The sequence below is a fragment of the Macaca nemestrina genome, chromosome 16 (assembly GCF_043159975.1).
Source record: "Macaca nemestrina isolate mMacNem1 chromosome 16, mMacNem.hap1, whole genome shotgun sequence".
Taxonomy (NCBI): domain Eukaryota; kingdom Metazoa; phylum Chordata; class Mammalia; order Primates; family Cercopithecidae; genus Macaca; species Macaca nemestrina.
Genome location: NC_092140.1, coordinates 94608199 through 94633529, shown reverse-complemented (window position 1 = coordinate 94633529; position 25331 = coordinate 94608199). Strand labels below are relative to the sequence as shown.

The 25331-nt window shown below is 39.0% G+C and overlaps 1 long non-coding RNA gene across 8 annotated transcripts in view; it reads right to left on the bottom strand.

Annotated features, from left to right (window-relative positions):
* LOC105485992 (uncharacterized) overlaps positions 1-25331 on the bottom strand; it is a 539662-nt gene that overhangs the window by 508169 nt on the left and 6162 nt on the right. For 7 of the 8 annotated variants that reach the window (XR_011615075.1, XR_011615074.1, XR_011615073.1 and 4 more), the window contains exons 2-5: positions 24913-25197; positions 24020-24104; positions 4371-4463; positions 991-1078 (exon numbers count right to left, since the gene is read on the bottom strand). This is a non-coding gene — a long non-coding RNA (uncharacterized lncRNA). The remainder of the gene's footprint in view (positions 1-990; positions 1079-4370; positions 4464-24019; positions 24105-24912; positions 25198-25331) is intronic. The other variant, XR_011615078.1, reaches the window with a different exon arrangement.

Here is a 25331-nt window from a genome sequence, read left to right as displayed (position 1 = left end):
GCAGAGATCCTTATCTACTCAGAACCCATTTTTCTATAATTCACATGTAATTTTAACAAGATTATTTTCCTATTTTATTTATTTATTTTTCATTGTTTTGAGATGGAGTCACACTCACCATCACTCAGGCTGCCTCCACCTCCCAGGTTCAAGTGATTCTCATGCCTTAGCCTCCTAAGTAGCTGGGATTACAGCTCCTGCCACTACGCCCAGCTAATTTTTGAATTTTCTGTAGAGATGACGTTTTGCCACGCTGGCCAGGCTTGTCTCAAACTCCTAACCTCAAGAGATCCACCCATCTCGGCCTCCCAAAGTGCTGGGACCACAGGCGTGAGCCACTGTGCCTGGCCTATATTCTTATTTCTAAGCTCAGATATTTTAAGAAAGTATGTATGCATATATATGAGTATGTGTGTATATATGTATGTGTGTGTGTGACATCCATTTGGATTTGTACCACAAATTTAGACTTTCTGTGGTCTATAAACTCCCAAGCCAAGAAATTTACCTAAAAATTTATCTTAGAATATGATACCTCTGTTGTAATTGGAAGAAGCAAACATAATCTTCTCTAAAACACATATCCCCAACTTAGTCCTCCCAGAATGTTATATCCTTATATTAGTCCAGAATGTTATATCCTTATATTAGCCTTTATAGACTTGCACAGATAATGTCTCACAGAGGATGAATTCATAATCCCAAGTTAGTAAATCTTGAGGAAATAATGTACCATAAGTGAGATTCAACAAACACATAAAAATTATGATGGGAATCAAAACCAAAACCAAATCAAAACAAAAAAAAAATTTTCAGGTAATAGAAATATCTGCTAAAATCTATAAAATACATTCTTCAAGAATATTTAAGAATTAAAAAAGAAATTGAAACCATAAAATGAACACAACTCTGTGAATAATGCCTTGAAAACCCGAGTATCTGGGAGTGACATTAACAAGATAGCACAGAATAGGAGTTTTCAGCACTTACCTTTCAAAGAAACATCAATTTGAACTACCATCCATGCATGAAGATACCTTCACAAGAGCTAAGGAACCCAGGTGAAAGGTTATGGCACCTGTGTGGAACACAGAAATAAGAAAAAACACATTGAAGAGGGAAAGAAAGACAGTTTCATATTACCCATACCATTCACCCATGACCCAAGCCTGTGCAGCATGCACAGAGAGAGACCATCTGTGTGGGGGAAGGAGACTGATCACCCAACTTTGCCACAGACCACAGGACTAGACCAGCCCCAGTGAACCTTAGAGCCAGGCCAGCCCCTATAGCTCCAAGCCCACTCCAACAACAGGCCAGCCCCACAACGCCCCCAGGCCGGCCCCTAAGCACCCGGACTCCATACAAGCCTACCTCAGCTCCAGGACACCTTCCACAAATGGAGGCTCCAGGACTGCCCCAGAACCAGGCCCATGTCTTATGGACCAAGGTATCAGGCCCAAATACCCACAGATGAGTCACCAAGACAGTCTACCCAAGGACTTCAGCAGCAAACCTGCTCATAGGCCTCACCAGCTGTTCCAGCCTGAATCCCTGGACAGGCTGATTTGTAAACAGTTTTCCATGCTGCAGTCAGTTGCAAAGACTGCAAGAGATGCCTACTTCCTCAAATGCACAGACACCAACGTAAATCCACAATGATCACAAACAATCAGGGGAACTTGATACCAACAAAGGAACAAAATAAAGCACTAGTTACTGATCCTAAAGAATTCGAGACCTAGAAACTATGTGACAAATATTTCAAAACAATCATCTTAAAGAAGTTCAGTCAGTGATACTAGAACACAGACAACAAAATGAAATCAGGAAAACAATATATGAACAAAATGAGAAGTTCACCAAAGAGATAGAAGCCATAAAAAGTCAAACATAAATTCTGGGGCTGAAGAATACAATGACTGAACTAAAAAAATTCCATAGAGAGCTTCGGTGGCAGAACTTGATCAAATAGAAGAAAGAGTCAGTGAGTTCGAAAACAGATTGTGGGAAATTATTCAGTTAGAGGAATAAATGTTTAAAAAAAGAATGAAAAAAGCTTATGAGACTTATGGGACAGCATCAACGGAAGCAATATATGCATTATAGGAGTTTGAGAAAGAACAGAGAAAGTAAAATAAACAGCATATTTACAGAAATAATGTCAGAACACTTTCCAAACCTGGATACGTAAATGAACATTCAGATCCTTGAAGCCCAAAGAACCCCAAATAATTAAACATAAAGAGATTTTCACCAAAACATATTATAATATTATAATCATATTCTCAAAAGTGAAAAATAAAGCGAGAACTTTGAAAGCAGCTAGAGAAAAGCTATTTATCACATACATGCATACTTCCATAAGACTATCAGTCGATTTCTCACAAAACCTTTGCAGACCAGGAGAGGGTGGGTTGATATAATAAAAGTAATGAAAGACAGAAACTGCTAACCAAGAATACTATACCCAGCAAAGCTGCACAGAAATAAAGGAGAGATAAAGACTCCCAGACAAACAAAAGCTGAGGAAGTTCATCACCACAAGACCTGCCTTACAATAAATGCTAAAAGGAGTCTTTCTAGTTGAAACAAAAGAATACTAACTAAAACATGAAAACATATGAAAGTATAAAATGCACTGTAAAGGTAAGAATATAGTCAAATTCAGAATAATATTGTAGTAGTGGTGTTTAAAGGACTTTCAACCTCAGTATAAGAATTAAAAGATGAAAGTATTAAAAATAACTATAGCTACAATAATGAAATTAATGAATATATGCAGTATAAAATATATAAATTATGACATCATTAAAATAACATGTGAGGAGATGAGAAGTGAAAGTGTAATGCTTTTGTATGCGGTTGAAATGAAGTTGTTCCTAGCTTAAAATAGACTACTATAACTATAAAATGTTTTATGGAAGCCCCATGGTAATCCCACACCAAACAAAACCAAACAAAAACTATAGTAGATATACAAAAGATAAAGAAAAGAGAATCAAAGCATAACCCTCCAAAAATATCATCATATCACAAATGTAGATAGCAAGAATGGAAGAAAGGAACTACAAAACAATCAGAAAACAATGAATAAAATGTCAATAGAAAGTCTTTACCTATCAATAATTACTTTAAATGTAAATAGATTGAATTCTTCAATCAAAAGACACAGAACAGCTGAATGGATTCTTTTAATCCAACTATATGCTACCTACAAGAGACCTATTTTATCTTTAAAGAACAAACATAGGCTGAAAGGGAAGGAATGTAAAAGTATATTCCATGCAAATGGTAAACAGCAGAGAGCAGGGGTGGCTATACTTATGTCAGCCAAAACAGATTTTAACTCAAATACTGTCACAAGAGATAAAGAGGACATTATATAATAATAAAGAGGTCAATTCATCAAGAAGCTATAACAATTATAAATATATATGCACCCAAAGTCAGAGCACCTAAACATACAAAGCAAATATTAAAAGAGCTGAGGGGAAAACAAACAGTAATATAATACTAGTAGAGACTTCAATACCTCATTTTCAAGGATGGATAGTTCAGGCAGAAAATAAAAAAGAAACAGCAGACTTGAAGGAAACTATGTGAGGTAATGTATATGATAATTAGCTTGACTGTGGTAATCATTTCACAATAAATATGCACAAAACATTATGTTATAAACCTGAAAGATACTTACCGTTTTATTTGTCAGTCATAGCTCAATAAAGCTGGGGGGAAAATAACTTCTTGAATAAAAAACATATTTATTGAAAGTAATGACTCAATGGATACTTTACAAAGCAGATTATATTCAGTTGAAGAGAAAATTATTAAACTAGACATGAAGAAACCATACAGAACAGAGACAGAAAGATAAAATAACAAACTTTCTTTCTAAAGAAAGCAAACTTTCTCGACATGATAAAAGGGTCATTTTTAGGACATTGTAATTAATGGGAAGTATTACAACCATTTCTTCACAAGTGAGGAATAAGTCAAGAAGGCTGCTGTTCAAAGTTGTGCTGGATGTCTTAGGCCATACAATAAGCAAGAGAAAAAAATACATAAAGATTTAAAAATAAGTAAAAGAAAGAAATAAGACTCTCAGTATTCATTGACTATGCAATTGATTCAATAGAAAAATTTGAGAAAGTCTATAAACTATTAGTATTAAAAAGAGAGTTCAGTACATTTGCTAGGCATAAAATCAATAAGTAAAATCAAATCAACTTTTAGAAAATGTGATTAACAAAAGAACTATTTGTAATAGCAGCAAATTATAAGATATCCAGTATTAAATTGCAAATTGCAATGGTATTCAAGACCTTATGATAGAAACTGAAACTTTAGCCAAGGGTGGTGGCTCATACCTGTAATCCCAACACTTTGGGAGGGTGAGATGAGAGTATTTCTTGAGTTCAGGAATTTGAGACCAGCCTGGGAAAAATAGTGAGACCCCAAATCTACCAAAAAAAAAAAAAAAAAGGGAAATGTGTTGAAAATCATAAAAGACGTAATTCCAATCAAAATCCAAACTGGAAACTATATAGAATTTTCAAAAGCTGACTCTCACTTATATGGAAGACCAAGAAGTCAAGAATGGCAGATACAATCATGAAAAAAAAATCAAGGGGAAATCATTTTCATTAGGCATTAAGGACCTTCTATGCAGACTGGGTGCAGTGGCTCATGCCTGTAATCCCAGCACTTTGGGAGGCTGAAGCAGGGGATCACCTGAGGTCAGGAGTTCAAGACCAGTCTGGCCAACATGGTGAAAATACAAAAATTAGCCAGTCTCTACAAAACTTAGCCCGGCGTGGTGGTAGGTGCCTATAATCCCAGCTACTGAGGAGGCTGAGGCAGGAGAATCACTTGAACCCAGGAGGTGTAGGTTGCAGTGAGCTGAGATCATGCAATTGTACTCCAGCCTGGGCGACAGGGCAGGACTGTCTCAAAATATATATATATAGCCACACTGTAGTAGCACAAAAGTGGTGAGGTGCTGCACGCCTGTAGTCCCAGCTACTCCAGAGGCGGAGGCAGGAGAATGCTTGAACGGGGAGGCAGAGGTTGCAATAAGCCAAGATCACGCCACTGCACTCCAGCCTGGCAACAGAGCGAGACTCCGTCTCAAAAAAAAGTGGAAATAACTGTCCTGTAGTAGGAATATGGATTAAAAAACTATGGTTTGTTCAATCAATTATCATAGAACAGTTAAAATGATCTTATGTATCAAAATAGATACATGTCAAGACATAATACTGATGAAAAATAAAGTTATAGAAGATTGTATACAATATATCATCTATTTAAAGCTTTAAAATATACAAAATTATATATCCTGTATACATCGAATACATGGTAATGATATACAGTCATGCATCACTTAAAGTCTGGAATATATTCAGAGAAATGTGTTGTTAGGCAGTTTCATCAGTGTGCAAATATCACAGCGTCTATTTCCACAAACTTCGATGGGACAGCCAACTACATACCTAGGATATATGGCACAGTCTATTGCTCCTAGGCTACAAACCTGTACAGAATATTTCTGTACTGCATATTGTAGGCAATTGTAATACAATAGTAAGTATTTGTGTATCTAAACATATCCAAACATAGAAAAGATATGGTTAAAACACTGCATTATAATCCTATGGAACCACTGTCAAATATGTGGCCTGTCATTGACAAAAAAAACTTCGTTATGTGGTGCATGACTGTACTCCTATTTCAAGAAAGGACTTACCTCTGGTAAAGGAGAAAAAAATATTTTTAAAATCTGTGTCTTTAACAACTGTTCTTTTAAAAAAGAGACCTTGTGTAAATAGGACATGATGTAAATATGTCCTTTTTTTAAAAAAGAGACCTTGTGTAAATAGGACACGTGTAAATAGGACATATGTAAATATGATTTATCTGTTTAATTTTGTCAGTACATACATTGTTATCTATTATACTAATTTATAATATTTTATGTGATCATGTTGTCCTTTAAAATTAAAATGTAAATGACTCAAACCCTCACCTTACTTATAGCATATAATGTACAGAAGTCTTTCCAATATTTCTTTGGAATTTCAGACACTTGGCTAAATGAGTTCCTGTTCTGTGAGCATCTTTCTTTGTCCCCTGATCCCTGGCTCTGGGCTTCTGCCAGCCTCAACTGCTCGGACAACAGGTCTCAGTCTTCCCTCAATATGTTCCTTCCACCAACACATCAGCATAGCAGAGGGAGTCTTAGAGGAGGGGTGCATTGCTCCTCAAACCCCATTATCATTATGAACACGGAGCTCCTGTTTATGGTAGATTTGTCCTGATAGTTGAGGATAATGAAGGATTACAGCTTAATATTTAAATAAAATATTCTAAAAGCTCATTCAGCCATTTCCACCTCTATGTTAGGCCTACATTGTTTCCATCTTCCTGGGTTTTTCTCTGAGGCACAGATGCACCCCCCCCACCCCACCAAACATACACACATTCTACCTGCTCTGACTGCCAGTCTCCTACCTCCAAATTCTGTTAGTCCTTCTGCAGAATAGTTTTGTTCTTCACCCTTGCCTCAAACTTAAGTTTTAGGTCTACCTTTGCACATCCAAAATATGAATTCCTTGCTAAACAAAGGGCTTTCTATTCAAGGTCATTACTGTTGAACTGCACAAAAAAAAAGGAAAAGCTTTAAAATTACAGGCTTTCCTTTAGCATGATCACATTTTTTAAACGACAGCTTATCCCTACAAGTCTTTCTGAAAATAGAAGGAAAACAGTATGAAAATTCACTCTACCTCTCTCCAGAATAGATCTACAAGAGTGGTGAGTCTCTTCCAGTCCCCTCACCCACAATTTACCCAACCTTGCTTCATACACACATATATACACATGTTAAAAGCTCTGAAATCTTGGTCCATTTAGCAAAGGGCAAACAATTCCATATATTTGAGTTGTTACTGAAGAAATATGTGTATTATTACCTGTATTAAAATGAATGCCCATAATGATGGTGCTTTAAATGTTTATGGCATTCTACAGTTTACAAGGAACTTTTACATAAAACAACCTGAAAAGAAATATGTAGGGTCCCACAAATCATTTTTAGTAAAACTGAAGCTACAGTCCAGTTCTCTTGACTTCCAACACAGTGCCTTTTCAACCCACCGTGTTGTCTCCAGCCCCATGATGCCAAGAAAAGGTTAGACTCATGTCAGAGTACTATTGAAAGGATAAAGCAAAAGGAAATGTAGAAGATGTTAGAAATAGATCATTTAAAAGTTTAAGGCTGGTAGATGAGTGTCTAGGACAGTCCGTAACACATAGTAGACACTCAATAATTATTTGTTGAATTAATAAATAAAATGTCACTTCTGAGCTGTTTAAAATCACAATCTAGTTACCCAGAATGATTCAAGCATTTTAAATGGCTGTGATGGTGCTACATGGGATACAGAACGATGCCTTTATGTGCATAGATGTATCCATACATTTCCCATAGCCATCGTCTCTTTCTTGCCATCTAATTGTACACAAAACCACATTAGAAAGTGTAAATTATAAACAGTTAATAAAACATATCCAACAACATAAAAACCGTACCTAGAGAAAGACACTGAGATTCAGATAAGACTGTTTTACAAATTTAAGATGTACCATATAAAGGACTTTTGGGTAATGTGGAGTGAAACTAGACTTTCATAAAAGAAAGAATATGTCTGATATCCTTCTTCCTGGTGCTAAAAACAGGGTTAATAGGAAGTGAAGTCAAACCCTTGACTGTGACTGACATGAGGGAGTAAAATCTGCTCCGAGAATGGGACACATCAGAGAGCAGAGTTCTGGTCTAGGCTCAGAAAGCACTTCCAGGTGGCTGAGCAAACGGCAGTCTTCTATTTGGCAGAATTTGCTTCAGGGAGTAAGAGAAGAGAGGAGATTCGAAGAAAAAGAGTGAAGATTATGTTCTAAATCACTGATAAAAATATTATAATTAAACCACATTGGAAATGTATTTATTTATTTTTATTTTATTATGTGGGGAAAAGAAAGAGAGATCAGCCTGTTACTGTGTCTATATAGAAAGAAGTAGACATAAGAGACTCCATTTTGTTCTGTATTTGAGATGCTGTTAATCTGTGACCCTACCCCCAACCCTGTCCTTGCAAGAGACATGTGCTGCGTTGACTCAAGGTTTAATGGATTTTGGGCTGTGCAGGATGTGCCTTTGTTAAACAAGTGCCTGAAGGCAGCTTGTTGGTTAAAAGTCATCACCATTCTCTTAATTTCAACTACCCAGGGACACGTACACGGCCAATGGCCAAAGGTCGCAGGGACCTCTGCCTAGGAAAGCTAGGTATTGTCCAAGGTTTCTCCCCATGTGATAGGCTGAAACAATGCTGTTAAAAGGTTTATGGAGATGTTTGCATATGCATCTCAAGGCACAGCATTTTCCTTTAAACTTATTCATGTCACAGAGGTTTTTTGTTCATATGTCTTACTGCCGATTTCCTCCCTACAATGATCCTATTGTCCTGCCACTCCCTTATCTTTAAGATGGTAAAGATAATTATCAATAAATACTAAGGGAACTCAGAGACCGGTGCTGGCGTGGGTCCTCTGTAAGCTGAGCGCCGGTCCCCTGGGCCCACTTTTTCTTTCTCTATACTTTGTCTCTGTGTCTCATTTCTTTTCTCAAGTCTCTTGTTCCACCTAAGGAGGAACACCCACAGGTGTGGAGGGGCAGGCCATCCCTTCATCATTAGACTTTAAGTTCTAGGGTACATGTGCACAACATGCAGGTTTGTTACATATGTATACATGTGCCATGTTGGTGTGCTGCACACATTAACTCATCATTTCCATTAGGTATATCTCCTAATGCTATCCCCTCCCCCATCCCCCCACCCCACGACAGGCCCCGGTGTGTGACGTTCCCCTTCCTGTGTCCAAGTGTTCTCATTGCTCAATTCCCACCTATGAGTGAGAACATGCGGTGTTTGGTTTTTGTCCTTGCGACAGTTTGCTGAGAATGATGGTTTCCTACAAAGGACATGAACTCATCCTTTTTTATGGCTGCATCGTATTTCATGGTGTATATGTGCCACATTTTCTTAATCCAGTCTATCATTGATGGACAATTGGGTTGATTCCAAGTCTTTGCTATTGTGAATAGTGCCGCAATAAACATATGTAGCACACCGGAAATTTATAACACTAACCAAAATATCAGCAATCCCTATCTAGCAAAAATACTAGCGTGTCATTAAGTTACCAGCAAAGAACACACAGGAGAAGAGAGAGGTCTGCATTTTCATCAAACCACAGTAATCCTGGTAAGGGCTCTACAGCCGGTTAAGGCATTCTAAGTCACAGGATGAGATAGGAGGTCAGCACAAGATACAGGTCATAAAGATCTTGCTGTTAAAACAGCTTACAGTAAAGAAGCCAGATAAAACCCACCAAAACCAAGATGTTGATGAGAGGGACCTCTGGTCGTCCTCACTGCTACACTCCCACCAGCGCCATGACAGTTTACGGATACCATGCCAATGTCAGGAAGTTACCCCTATATGGTCTAAAAAGGAGAGGCATGAATAATCCACCTGTTGTTTAGCATATCATCAAGAAATAAACATAAAAATGGGCAACCAGCAGTCCTTGGGGCTGCTCTGTCTATGGACTAGCCATTCTTTTATTTAAATGAATAATATAACATAATATATATAAAGATAATAATAACAATAATAATAAACTTGCTTTCACTTTACTCTATGGACTCGCCCTGAATTTTTTCTTGCAGGAAATCCAAGAATGTTCCCTTGAGGTCTGGATCAGGACTCCTTTAACACCTGCTCTGGAGAAGTTTGGGGTAAAGGAGACAGGCTCACTAAAGGGAGCAAAACACAATGCAAAGAGCATAATAAAAGGGTCAGGAGTCAGAAGGTATAGGCTGTTTTTAGAAGTCTTGATTAGCACTTCCCAAAATGTTTAGGAAGATGGAGGCAGGGACTGGAGTGATACTGCCAACAGTTAGGAAATGCCTGGAACTACCCGAAAGTGAAATAAACAAAAAAGGATCCTCCCCTAAAGGCTTTCAGAAAGAGCATAGCTCTGCCGACAACATAATTTTAGATTTCTAGCCTCCACAACTTTGAGAGAATAAATTTCTCACCCTGGTTTGTGGAGTAGAGGCAAAATAAAGATACTGGGTCAAAGAAGACCAAGTTAGAATGAGGAGTTTGAGCGGCCTTGCTACTCAAAATGTGGCCAGAGGACCAAAAGCATCAACTTGATACAAATGCAGGATGTTGGGCCCCACCCCCAGACCCATCAAAGCAGAGCCTGCATTTTCACAAGATCCCCAACTGAGGGACAGGCCCACTAGGACTGAGAAGTACTGCTCTAGGGACACCGATGATGGAATCAGGCCTTATGCTCTTGCTATGCCTTATGCTTATGTTGAGCATAATGCCTTCTATTCTGACTCTTCTTTAGCACCTGTTAAGAAAGAGGCTTAGCCTCTTTTCTTTTGGAATGTAGATAAGCAATGCTGAGACTACAATGGTGAGACCTGCAGAAGGTAGACTAGAGTTTTCTGTTTTTACATGGCCATTATCAGCAAGCATTCTCAGAAGCTTCTAATCGACACTAAGATAACTACAGATTTTCTTTTCTTTTCTTTTCTTTTTTGGAAGCTAAGCAAGATGAGTCACAACCTCACCTCCTTCTTCATGGTGGCTACAGAGATGTGCCACTCACCGCATGGCCCTTCAATAAAGTACTAGTCCCGGCTGCCTTCCTAAGGGCAGCTGGCTTTCAGTGATGAAGTGGGCCCAGCCATTTTGGCCCAGTGCAGTCCAGTGCATGGCAGCTCTGATGGGTCATCTCCACTCCCCATCTCTCCATGGCATTGGCCTAGGCTGCTGCTCCTGCATTCCAGCTCACTTCTCCCTCGCCTAATCAGCTCCTGCCCTCTCCCTTCCACAGTGTTGATCCCAAGGGCGCTCCATAATACTGCCTGAACACTAAATTCTGTCTCTGAAGATACGTATGACATACCATAAAGAAAATGTAAGTTTGCCACGGCTTTGGGCAGAAGTGGAATATAAATCTCACACTGGGCGTCGAAAGATCTAGTTCAAGTCTCAGATCAGCCACAGAGAGGCAGTGTGGTCTTGAACAAGCATCTTAATGTTTTCGAACCTCAAATATCTGTAAGACAAGAACAATTCCTCCCCTTCTATCTCACAGAGCTGTTGTCATGAGGACTTCAGATGAGATAACATGCGTCTGGGGAAAGCACTCTATAGAGTGCAAGACATTAGATATTTTATTATTAGTAGATTCTAGAGTTTGTTTGGTATTTTGTATTTTTTTTTCTTTGCCTGTTTCTTAAATCCATTCTTTTCAGCATTAAACCATTCAGATCACTCCAGCACAATACTTCTCTGGGTTAGTCTCATATTTGGCTGAGAATGTGAGTCCTAAAGGCTCATAAGGAGTTGTCAAAAATCAAAAAGACCTATCTATCTTTGTCTTTCTCTTTTTCTGGAAGAGAAATAGTCTCAGACTAGTGTAATAATTCACTTACTAGTAAATTTCTATGAGAGAAAAATTAAGAGATATAATAAGAGCCTCTATACCTTCAGTAACCTTCAGAGACCTTTGAGCTCCTCATTTCAATTTACTTAAAAAAACACATTCTTAGCCGGGCGCCGTGGCTCACGCTTGTAATCCCAGCACTTTGCGAGGCCGAGGCAGGCAGATCACGAGGTCAGGAGATTGAGACCATCCTGGCTAACACGGTGAAAACCTGTCTCCACTAAAAATACAAAAAATTAGCCGGGTGTGGTGGTAGGCGCCTGTAGTCCCAGCCACTCGGGAGGCTGAGGCAGGAGAATGGCATGAACCCGGGAGGCGGAGCTTGCAGTGAGCCGAGATCACGCCACTGCACTCCAGCCTGGGCGACAGAGCGAGACTCGGTCTCAAAAAAAAAAAAAAAAAAAAAATTCTTTTCTGCCTGATTTTCTGAGGGCAAAAAAAAAAGAATTTAAAAATACATTATTAATCAAAAATCACAACTAAATTCCAGTTGTCCTTCAACAATTCTTTGGTTTCAGAAACAGGCAGCTCTTCTCTTTCCCTCTCTGTTCATCTCTTTTCTCTTTTCTCCTTAGGATCTTGCAGTTTTTTTTAAGGTTTTCTCCCCTTGAAGTTCTTGGCCTCCAAAATTCCTTATCCTGAAGCCATCCTCACAGGATTAAGAAAAATTCTGGAAAGACATATAATTAACCATGGATCAAGCTGCACTTTGGCCCACTTCCTTGTAATTGAAAGTCAGGTAGCACTAGATACTGACCGTTTGCACTCCCATTTTCCTGATGGATAGGATTTCCGACGTTAGAATCTGCTTGAGAATTAATTTGTATCCCCATTGTTCTTATAGATAGGATCTCTGACGTTAGAATCATAAGGCTTTCATTTAGGAATTGCTTAAGAGGTTTTTTTCCAAATCCCCAATTCCAGTGACCCTTCATATAGGAAATGAATCTGCATGATAACGCAGTTTCTTCATCTCCCTGTCCCACGACGTCACCCTGCACTCTTCAATGAATCAATGATCTCCAAATTTCAGCCTACCCCAAAACCCTTAAAAACCCTTGCCCTAAACTCCTCATGGAGATATGTATTTGAGGTTTTGGGTGACCCTAAGATTAAACCTCTTTCTCTGCTGCAACCTGGTGTCTTGGAGTACTGACTTGTCATGAACATCAGGCAATGGACCTATCATGGTTGAAATTCTACCTTGGTCCTGCTTGATCCCGTGTCATTATTTTGCCTTCACCCCCCGAACCCAGGTGTATACTTCTTTCCCACCTGTACCACACCCCAATAGTTGACGGATTTTCCTGCCATCAGTATTTAGAGGCTAATTTAGCTAATCCACAGGCCAAATGATATTATAGAAAGAAGCTGGGTGGAGACAGGCTGCTTTCAGATAATATGTGACATGTGCATGTTAATAATAACCTTCTGAAGGCAAACGGTCTGTGGGAACCATTTTTACCATCAGTGTAATGGTAGAGATTTTGGACTTGACAGTTAAGGGGGCCTAGACTCCAGCTGGTTGTGGGAGCAGAGATAATGGCTAGAAAGGCCGCCTTTACCCTGAGGAGGTTCCCCCCGCCAACCCTAATCATTTAAATGGATGTCTTCACCTCCTAGTTTCCTTCCTGCCAAGTTCTGGGAATGTTGATGCTATCTTGCCAAAAGCCTTTCAGGTCTCCTTAATTCTCATTGGTCTAGTCGTATACTTGGCTTTAGAACAAAGAGGATTTCAGTGTCTGTCAATGATGATCTCCTGTGATCTAGCAGTTCTGAAAGATGAACTTGCCAAAATGAGAAAATTAAAAGAGAAGTGCCCTATGTGGGAGAAAAATAATGCATTAAAGTGCTAAGTACCACCCAAGAGATAAGTAGTAAGTATAAGTACTCAAAGACACTTACAGTATCTAAACTTTCACATTGAAAAAAAAAAATTGTGCAGCTTTCAAACTTCCTCAGTTCTGCTTTTTCCAAGGTAGAAGCTGTGTGAAAAGAGTGACATTGCCTATGGTGTTTGGAAGCTGACTGGCAGTGACATTAGGCAGCAGTCTCCTGTGAGAAGCACAGCTCCCATTCAGACAGAGTGAAGAATGGCAGAGAAAGGCTCCAGGAAGTGAGGCAGGACATACAGAGATGCTATAAAGGTTAAGTGGGAAAGCACCACTGAGAAGTTCAAATACTACTACAAACAACGCAGGCTAACCAGCTCATTTCTTGGGTGTGTTGGCATGTGCACACTGAGAGCTCCCAGGGCACCTGCAGCATAAAAATCAATATAGGCAAGAATCCTCTTCCTCCCTCTCTTTCTGTTCTTATAAATTGGAAAATATAAGGCCCATATCCTTCTGATGTTCCCAAAAAGTCCTAACTATCCAAAATGATTAAAAGAGTCATTCACTCATTCAGTGAAATGAATAGAGAAGAAAATGAAAGGATGGGGATCAGGGAGACAGATTTAACCAATTTTCACATATTCCAGAATGATCTTTATGCCTGCCCCTCAGGTAGATGTAATACATGAACACGGCTGAAAGAGAAATTTTTATCTCCCATTAACACAAGCGCGGAGCTCTGCTTCACGTGATTAATGTACATGTATATGTCTGAAATCAGTCAAATGAGTTACAATGAAACTTCATTCCTAAAGGGCTTGTTCATTGAGTTATTAATGTATAAAGAAAACAACATTAAAATGCAAGCCTTAGGAAAATAAAAACAATAGCTTGAGTTTTTGCAAGATCAGCACGCTATTCACTTTTGCTCAGTATCGGTTTCTCAAAATTAATAACCATCAACTACAAGAAAGAAATAATTCAAGTTTTTTAAAAGTCTTGACTAATGACTCAATTTTTACAAAGCAGAGAATAAATTGCATGGTTTTTAATAATCTTTTAGACTTAGCATCTGAGTATTTTTTCAATTAAGAAACATTTTCAAGGAAAATTCAACTGTGTCAGTAGCTCCTAATGACTACTATAAAGTTAAAACAGATTGATGATTTGGTCTCTCTGTTCTAATAAATGACTCAGCAAAGTTTAATTTCCTAGAATGTGACGTAAGACTATTTCTATGTATTTTTCTATTAATCAAACATTGAAAATCCAAATGTATGAGCGCATATATAGCTGATGTTAAATTGTTTTTAAAATGAAGTACATTATTTCTCTGGTCCAACAGCTATTACTGAATTCTACAGAGATGGCTGTTATTGTGTTTGTAAGCATAACTATAATGGTTTCTGAAACATGATTTAAAAATCAATATCTAAAAGAATTTTAAATGCATACTTGGAAATTATTCATCCTAGAGGTATGCACATCTCATTTTCTAGAAAAATCAAAGGTATACTCTTTCAAAATCAAAATTATATTTTCAATTCTGTCTGCATGATTTGATTGCATAGGAATAATAATTAGATTTAACCAATTTAGAGGAAGAACTATATGATGAAAGAATATTAAACTTGAGTAGTTTAGCCTTCATTTTCTATAGCTAGAACTTGGTGTCTTAGCAATATAAGTCTACCAGAAATATTGACTAACAAAAAAATTATTATAGTAAAAATGAACTATAAGTTTCTTTTATCTTAATGTTTCTGAAACAATACAGGAAAAAGAACTATTATGAATGAATTCAATATTGTTGTTTCCTAATTATATAATACTTAGCTCATTTTGCTAAGGTGTGTTTGCAGAAACAGAATGATGACTTAGTATCATACAGATTAAATCTATGAAGAACAATTGCTAAATAATAAAGCAAAAAATAAATATAAAAATTTTTTGTTGGCTGGATGCAGTGGCTCACTCCTGTAATCCCAGCTACTCAGGCGGCTGAGGCAGGAGAATTGCTTGAACCAGGGAGGCAGAGGTTGCAGTGAGCCAAGGTTGCACCACTGCACTCCAGCCTGGGTGACAGCAAGACTCCGTCTTGGAAAAAAAAAAAAAATTTTTTTTGTTGTTGTTTTAAAGTCCCTAGGAATTTTAGAATACATCCTAAATGAACAGCTATAAGTATATTTTGCTTTAGATAAGGTTTTCTATGTTCATTTTTAGGAAAATTAAGACTCCTTTTTTGAAAAAATAATTTACTCTAAAATTATACATTAAGATTTTAAATTCATGCTCTGATATATAAGTAGATTATGATCAAATGAACTGACACATTAATCTGGTCCATGACATATCAGGCTATAGTTGATTCACCACTCATTACAGTTTCATCTTTAGTCTATAGTCAAATCTAAATCCAGCTTTCCTTTGAGGGAAGAAATATTGAAAATTTTATTTATATTTATTTATAATACTTAAGTGTTTTAACATTTCCAAATTTCTTTGAAAGTATACATTTTGTTGATTCTCTGGCACTTTAGAACTTATAATTTAATATTTTTAGGCATATTCTTGAAAATTATTTATAATTTGTTGTGCTTTAGTTTAGTTTTATTTTATTTTATTTTTATTTTTATTTTTATTTTTTGAGATGCAGTCTTGCTCCATCACCCAGGTGGTGCAGGCTGGAGTACAGAGGCTCCATCTCAACTCACTGCAACCTCCACCTGCTGGGGTTCAAGCAATTCTCATGTCTCAGCCTCCCGAGAAGCTGGGATTACAGGCACACACCACCACATCCAGCTGATTTTTGTATTTCTAGTAGAGACAGGGTTTTGCCATGTTGGCCAGGCTGGTTTCAAACTCCTGACCTCAAGTGATACGCCTGCCTCGCACTCACAAAGTGCTAGGATTACAGGCGTGAGCCACCATGTCTGGCCTGTTTTGTTTTTAGAAACAAGGCTCCACTTTGTTGCTCAGGTTGAAGTGTAGTGGTGCAATCATAGTTCACTGCAGCCTCAAACACCTGGGCTCAAGCAATCTTCACTCCTGCACTTCCCAAGTAGTTGGGCCTACAGGCATGTGCTACCATGCCTGGTTAATTTTTTTTTTTTTTTTTTTTGGTAGAGATGGGATCTCACTATGTTGCCAAGGCTTGTCCCAAATTCCTGGCCCAAGTCTCTGGGATTACAGGTGCTAGCCACTGTGCCTGACCTATTGTGGTTTTAGTAGGCATTTTTTCATGATCTCAAATCAGAAGCTTTAACTATAAAATACTTAGAGCCTCTTACTATAGAACTTGGTAGGTGTTGATTAGAAAAGGCAGTTACAGAAACATATCATTTAGAAATACATAGTCCACAGGAAAAAAGTAATTAAATATATAAATATATCACAAGGAATGTACAAGGTCTCATATCACTGTGCAAACCTGAAGCATAGGGAGCTACCTCCTTAGAGTAACTTTCCAAGCACCGTAAAGCCACTGCCAGACCACGGTTGGCCCACTGGGTAACAAAGGAGGGACTGTGTGCAAGACAGAAGCCAAGGACAATTCAGCCCAATGATGCTAAGAAGACTTGGACACACTTAACTACAAACTTTCAACCACTAAATCCCAACCAAGATGGGAATGCTCCCTCTTCTTGGCTGTCTATAACCCTCAAGCTGCATTTTATCAATCTGCCTTCAAAATGGCTGTTGAGGCCAGGCACAGTGGCTCACGCCTGTAATCCCAGCACTTTGGGAGGCCGAGGCAGGCGGATCACGAGGTCAGGAGATGGAGACCATCCTGGCTAACACGGTGAAACCACGTCTCTACTAAAAAAATACAAAAAAATTAGCCGGGCGCCTGTAGTCCCAGCTGCTCAGGAGGCTGAGGCAGGAGAATGGTGTGAACCCAGGAGGCAGAGCTTGCAGTTAACCGACATTGTGCCACTGCACTCCAGTCTGGGCGACAGAGCAAGACTCCATCTCAAAAAAACAAAAATAAAAATAAAAGGCTGTTGAGTTAAATTAACCTGATTTCAGATCAATAAATTGTTAAGAGAGAAACATGCTGTTAGAAGTTTTTACACTGTGCACACATAGAGGGACAATGCTGCCCTGATTTTCACCTCCACAGGCCTTTCCCTGCTGGCCAATTCCCTTATGAGCCCTCTGGGCTGCCTAGCTAACAAGTATACATGTAATTTTTCTCAGCAGAGCTGCAGAGTTTGGTCTACCTATTTTTAATGTTTCTGAGGATTAATTTCTGACAGCTCTGAAAATTCAATGAGTCCAGCTCTGAATCACATTGAGGGCTGTGGGTGCAGAACACAAAGCTTCAGGAACCTACCTAGAGCTGAAAATGCTGCAGTTGCGTTTTAGAATATAGCCACATACATGGTTCTTTCAGCAGTCACATGTCTTTTATTCTAACGAAAGCGGAAAGGTGCTAGCTGGAAATAACTGAATCTGCAAAGCTAGCTAAGATGATTCAAATCTGACAGAAACACTTCATCCTGACCCCACGCCTGTCCTGAGACAACTTTGCAATTTATTGAACTAATCATTAATGTTGCAGCACCTCTAGTTTTATTCCATCATTAGAATGACATCATTTGGAAGAAGTAAAGAAGTTGCTATCAGATTAAGTGGACCAAGACAATCAATTGAAGTTTCTTAAAGGTGAAAAGACAGCAGAAATTCTTGTCCTTAACTTGCCTACAAGATTTCCACTTGCCCACATATATACTATATATTCTTTTCAGTACCCCCCACGCCTATCACTTCTCATAGTCTCTACAGCTGGTTCCATATTTTCATGGCAAATAAACTCACAGCTGTTCCACAAACTCAAATTTCCAGGAAAGTCATATAAAACAGTAATAGAAAAAGGAGGAAAAATTTATATCTTTTCAAATCATTCTTCTTACTTTATATCTTCTAAAAAAGAGAAACATTTATTCATTCATTTATCCTCATATTGAAAGGGGGAGAAAGATGTGCTCCCTTTTGCAATTTTTCATAATTTATGAAAGTGGTTTTTAAAATGTGGGTTAGTAATCTCTTTCGGATGTCAATGAGAACCAAAACTCCTACTAGGAAAATGAACATACCTGTATAAAACTTTGAATATAAATGTTTAGGGAGTTGATAACCACCTGTGGCCCATCTATATAGCCCATGTTATGAACTGAATGTTTATGTCCCCCTAAAATTCATATGTTGAAGATCTCATCCCCAGTGAGATGGTATTTGGAGATGAGGCTTTTGGGAGGCAATTTGGGTTAGATCAGATCATGAGGGTAGGCCCCTCATGACGAAATTAGTGGCCTTATAAGAAGAGGAAGAAAGTGATAGTCTTGTTAGAAGCATGTAGCACTGTCCACCACTTCACTGGGAGAGGACAAATGTAAGATCTACACATGGCGCTTACTTGGACTCTGATTTATGTGCTGCTTTTTCGACCGACTTTAATCTGGACCTCTTCCAGAATATCATTATACTATAATATACCATAACTGTGGGTATAACAGACTTCAATGCGTTCTGTGAGTCCTTCCAGGGAATTTCTCAAACCCGGGGGTTGCCTTGGGGACCCCCAGACTTGAAATTGAAATCAGCAAGGAGGGTGGTCTTGGAAACCCCTGAACAGTGCGTTTGGTGTCAGAAATGAAGGTGGTCTTAGAGACTCCCTAACTCTGCACTTACTAAACATGCTTAAACTTAAGACTTTATAATGCTATCAAAGAAACTAGTCACCTTTGGAGGATATTAGGAAAACAATTTTCTTAAAAGACTAAATAAATAAAAAGGCAAGCATTTGTTTTGCCTTAATTACATTAACTGCACATTTATTTGCCTTAATTATATTAACTGTACACTTACGATAATCAAATTATAGATTAGAGGAGGTGTACCTTCTTAAAAGTAATACAAGTAAAACAATAAAGCAACAATGACCAAAATGTAATATTACTATTTTGAAACCCTTAATAAATTAATAGATTTAGGCCCTACATATCAGCAGCTCTGGAAACCACAAAAAGAGGAACGACCAGATAATATATTTTTCCTGCTGAAAGAACACTACCACCTCCTTGCCAAAGGAATCAAACCTGAGTCTGATCAAGTACCTGAATCCAGTTATGAATTTGCAGGAAATAATGAGGACAGAGACAATTGTTAAACTGAGCAATAAGTATTATGCAGTCAACAAAATCCAGACTGTAGGAAACTCTATTGGTCAAAAAGTACCCGTTCTGCAATGGAAAAATTGTAAAGAAAATAAAGGGATAGAAAAGGAATCTGTAGGCTGGTGTGGTGGCTCACACCTGTAGTCACAGCACTTTGGGAGGCTGAAGTGGGAAGATCATGAGGTCAGGAGATCGAGACCATCCTGGCTAACATGGTGAAACCCCGTCTCTACTAAAAATAGAAAAAATTAGCCGCGCGTGGTGGCACGTGTCTGTAATACCAGCTACTCGAGAGGCTGAGGCAGGAGAATCGCCTGAACCTGGGAGGCAGAGGTTTCAGTGAGCCGAGATCGCGCCATTGCACTCCAGCCTGGGCAACAGAGCGAGACTCTGTCTCAAAAAGAAAAGAAAAGAAAAAAGAAAAGGAATCTGCAGACTAAAAAAGACGTATCAAATTATAAAATGGGGAAGATTCAATGATAATATCTAAGGATGAACATTTATTTAGGTGATAGAACTATAAATAAGTGTGAGGAAGTAATTGTTATAAGTCAGGCTAGCGGTTACTTAAGGCAGATATGAGGGAGCTGTGATTGCAACAGTGGGGGCTAGAAAAGTTTCATTTCTTGATTAGTTGGCTGAGTGGTAGCTACAATAAAATTCTCTTATGTGATTTATTAAGCTACACATTTGTTTTGTATGTTTTTCTTTACCTTGTGAATTTGACTTTTGGTTTCTTTACTTTTTCTGTTTTTTGAGACAGGGTCTCACTCTGGTTATTGGCTGGTCACGATCATAGCTCATTGCAGCCTCAAACTCCTGGGTTCAAGCAAACCTCCCACCTCAGCCTCCTGAGTAGCTGGGACTACAAGCACACACCACCATGCCCACCTAATTTTAAAAAATATCTGTGGACACGTAGCATCACTATGTAGCCCAGGCTGATGATCTTGAACTCCTGGCCCCAAGCAATGCTCTCACCCTGATCTCAAAGCACTAGAATTATAGGCCTGAGCCACCACTGCCCAGCCTGAGGTTGATTTTTTAATTCAAGGGCAAGGCTTGCACTTACCCCCACTAAATTATATTCATCTCATATCTCTGGATTCTTAAGATGCCTTTGGATTCTCATGCTACTCAACATGATTGTTATTCTTCTTGGCTTAATGCTATCCACAAATTCAGGGGCAAAGTATCTTCACCGAAACAACGAATTAAAAAAAGAGGTTGACAGCCTAAATTCTGGATCTTGATTTGGGTGGTGCTTGCACAGGTGTATATATTCATTGTAACTCACCAAACTCTACACTTAAAATAGGTCCATGCCTCCCTCATGTTTGCTTGTTTGATTTGCTTTCCTTTCCTGACAGCAGGAGTCATTCATTGTGACTCATCTATGATCATGCAAACAACCAGCTGAAGATGAGGGAACAACTTGTTGGAAGGAACCTAAGGCTCTTCATGACCATTTGGGGTACAGCTACTTACTGACTGGGAATGTTTACCTACAGGTTTTAGGTGAGAGAGAAACAAACTTCTTTCATTTTTAAGCCACAGTATTGTCAGGGGTATTTGGAACAGCAGCACAGTCTATTACTCTAATAACTCATATGCCTTCAGGTGCCAAGCAAGGAACAGAAATAAACAAAGAGGCCAGGTGTGGTGGCTCACGCCTGTAATCCCAGCACTTTAGGAGGCTGAGGCAGGCAGATCACTTGAAGTCAGGAGTTCAAGACCAGCCTGGCCAACGCAGTGAAACCCCCATCTCTACTAATACAAAATTAGCTGGGCGTGGTGGCACTAGCCTATAATCTCAGCTACTTGGAGGCTGAGGTGGGAGAATCACTTGAACCCGGGAGGCGGAGGTTGTAATGAGCTGAGATCATGCCACCGCACTCCAGCCTGGGCAACAGAACGAGACTATCTCAAAAAAACAAAAAAAGAAAGAAAAAGAAAGCAAGAAAGAAATATATATATAAAGAGGGCCAGGCGCGGTGGCTCACGCCTGTAATCCCAAATCCCAGCACTTCAGAAGGCCGAACCAGGTGGATCACTTGAGGTCAGGAGTTCAAGACCAGACTGGCCAACATGGTGAAACCCTGTCTCTATGGAGAATCACTTGAACCTGGGTGGCAGAGGTTGCAGTGAGTCGAGATCATGCCACTGCACTCCAGCCTGGGCAACAGAGTGAGACTTTGTCTCAAAATAAATAAATAAATAAATAAACTAACAAAGGGGCAGGAGTAAGACACTGAGAACTGTGGTGAGTTAGTACATACTGTCCTAAAAACACTCAAAAAAATTGTAATTTTTAAAAGCATTCTGTACTGAAAACAAAATGCAGAGTCAAATTCTACCTGATGGCTATAGTTTGCAAACCTAGGTTAATCAGGACAACTTGAGTAACATTATTCTTCCAGCTACAAATTCATGTTGTCTTGCACACATTTCTTCTCTTTGTATAGAAGTACATCATAAGAGACCTAAGCAAATGACTTATTACAGTCCATGTTTTCTTGATTAGGATATAACCTAAGCTGCTATCACATGGAGACTTAAAAATGCGGTGGCTCAGATAAAATGCAGGCCTATTTCTCTTTAACATACAGCCTGCGGGGGGAGATAGGTGTTTTTTCTTCATGTGGCCATCCAGGGACTCAGGGACCCTCTGGGCTGTTGCCCCACAGTCCCCTGGGTATTGTTCTGACTATTTGGATGACGTTCCCTCACCACTTTCAGACCGCAGAACAAGGAAGGAGAAAGTAGAGGGGAGCAATCCAGGGACCAGACTGATGGCTCCTTCTTACACCCCATTAGCCAGAACCTAGTCATGTGGCCACACCCAGCCACAGTGGAGTGCAGAAAGTGGAATCTCTATATAAGCCATCATGCTCCCAATTAAAACTCGGTGGGTGCTTTTAATAAAAAGATGAGGAGAATGTTTATTGGGGAACAATTAGCCGTCTCTGCTACATATTCACTAGTCTAATAAGTTTCCGGACGATCTGATGCTATATTCTTCAACAACCTCTGTTGAATTCTTGGTCTTCACTTTTTATTAGGAGCAGACTTTGAATAACCCATTCTAGACTCTCACTCAGAATCATTGTCAGGTTCATCAGTCTTACTTTGCAGAAATGAACTCTTTTTACTTTGGAAAACTGGAGTTTGCTTTTATTTTTTCCCATCTCCCTAGAACACTCACTCCTCAGGATTCTTCAGAGATCAATCCCTTGGTGATTTCCATCTCAACCACTCCTGATGCCATGGAATATCACTCTTACTGGTCATGCGACAGAAAAATAAAAAAGTAAAGGAAAGAAATGAAACTATTTCAACTAGTCTAGTGAATAAGCAAAAACAAAGTGTGTCGGGAAATTTAAAAGGGGAATTAAAATTCTTTTTTTGTTTTTTTCGAGATGGAGTTTTGCTCTTGTTGCCCAAGCTGGAGTGCAATGGCATGATCTGGGCTCACTGCAACCTCCACCTCCCTGGTTCAAATGATTCTTCTGCCTCAGCCTCCCAAGTAGCTGGGATTACAGGCACCTGTCACCACACCCGGCTAATTTTTGTATTTTTAGTAGAGACGGGGTTTCACCACGTTGGCCAGGCTGGTCTCAAACTCCTGAGCTCAAGTGATCCGCCTACTTGGGCCTCCCAAAGTGCTGAGATTACAGGTGTGAGCTACCTCGCCCAGCCAAAATTCATTTTTGAGAGAAGTTTAGCTACATCAGGAAAAGGTTTCAAGTCATTTATTAAACAATGGATAATGATTTTATGTCAATCTTCTTTATATACATGCATCCATAGGGTTTTGTTTTATTTTATTTTACCATAACTCAAGTTAACTAGAATTGCGAACATCAGCTTCTCTGAATAATCACTACGAAATCTTCCAAAAGCAAGGCAAGGGCTATAATCCTAGTCTAAATTTTTGGCTGTCCTCCCAATTAAGTGTCAAAACAATCACTTCCTTTGGGATAATTATTCTTTATTTTACTGAAGAGCCTTTTTAGTGGTTGATTCTGAATAATTATATATCATGCTTGACTTTCCTTGCATATAATGCGAATTTTTTTTCTTATTCTCTATGGTAACTGCTAAAATATTTCAAGCTTATTTTTTCTCCCTCTTAAATACCTATCTAGTTTTCTGGGGCAGGAGGAATGCGGAAATACACAAAGGCAGAGTTAGTATAGGAAGTTTAGGTTAAAAGAAACATATACAGTCATACTTCAGTACATGCAGGGGATTGATTCCAGGACTCCCACATATACTTGTGCATACTTTGTGGAAGGTAGATAGGGAAAGTCAGCCCTCAGTATATGTGGGTTTACCATGAATTCTGTATTTATCAACATGTTTGGTTGAAAAAAATCTGTGCATATGTGGACACCTGCAGTTCAAACCCACCTTGTTCAAGGGTCAACTGTATTTCAAGCTTCATGTCTCAAAATCCCCTCCACACTTCATCCACATTGAGTCCACTTGCTTTTTCCTGAAACACATATACATTGTTACACCCTGTGACTTTCCCGGTGTCCTTTATTCAACAGGGAATGTCTTCCCCTTTCATTCTCAGACTATTGATTCTCATTCATCCTTTATTGTCAGCTCCAAATCCACCTCCATCATGACATTTTCCCTAAGCATTCACAACACAATCAAGTGTTTCTGTTTCAGCTAGTAAATAGTTGCCCACTAACTTTTCAAAGACAGTGTGTGCAAGTGAATTTTTTTTATTTTTAAAAAACTTCATAGTTTTTACATTTACACTACACCCAAGATTATTCTTTTTCATCAGGCTACCACTTTTGTGGTCGCTATCTGCTGGTATGGTTCCTTTCTTGAAATTCAGGCATAAGGTAAACTGATTGTCCTACAACAGCAAGAAACCCCAGGCTAGCTGATTGAAAATACCGGCGTCTAGCAGACAGCTCAGCACGAAAGCATTTCGGTTCCTCTCCAGTCCTATCCTTGATTGGCTTTTCATCCAGAGAAACAGGTCCCATAAGCATCCTAAGGGACATTAGATCACTGTCTCTGTGACTCTGCCCAGCCATCTTGGAAAGAAGGAAGCCTTCTAGAGAAGTCTGCAGAGCCATGGCTAGGGGGTAGAGTTGACGGACGACAACCAGTTGAGCTGACCCAGCAACACACTTTCTGCTTCTCCAGGACTGTTTTCCACATGCTATCATGTACGACCCAATTAGGTCTGTGCTTTTGCTCAAATTATTTGCTTCTGAATGTAGTTAGAAAACTATAATGTTCATTTGCTTTTGCTTCTATCCGTAAAGAATACTTACGCATTTAGAGCTCTGTTTGGTTGGTGCTGATCGTATTTGATAACATTCACAAAATAACTTGTTTATATTCATTTTCTCATTTCTTCCAACCCATAATAACTCCTTGGGGAGGGACAACATCTGCTCCTTCGAGATGAATAGCTACAGCCTTCCGGATGGTTTCTCCAGGCTTCAGACTCCAGGGAGCTCAGCACTCTCCAATTCTTTTGGATTCCCTAGATTTCTGCACAGAAGTTTATGGAAAGCAGAATTGTAATGCTGAGGTGTTAATTAGCTATCAGAAACCTGTGAAAGAGAAAAGAAATGAGCCTAAGAGAAGATATTAAAAAAGAGAAAGACACAAGGAATATTTACAAAAGATTTCAAAGACCTTTAAAATCAATAATAAATTACCTCCTCAGGGATTAAAAATTCTATAA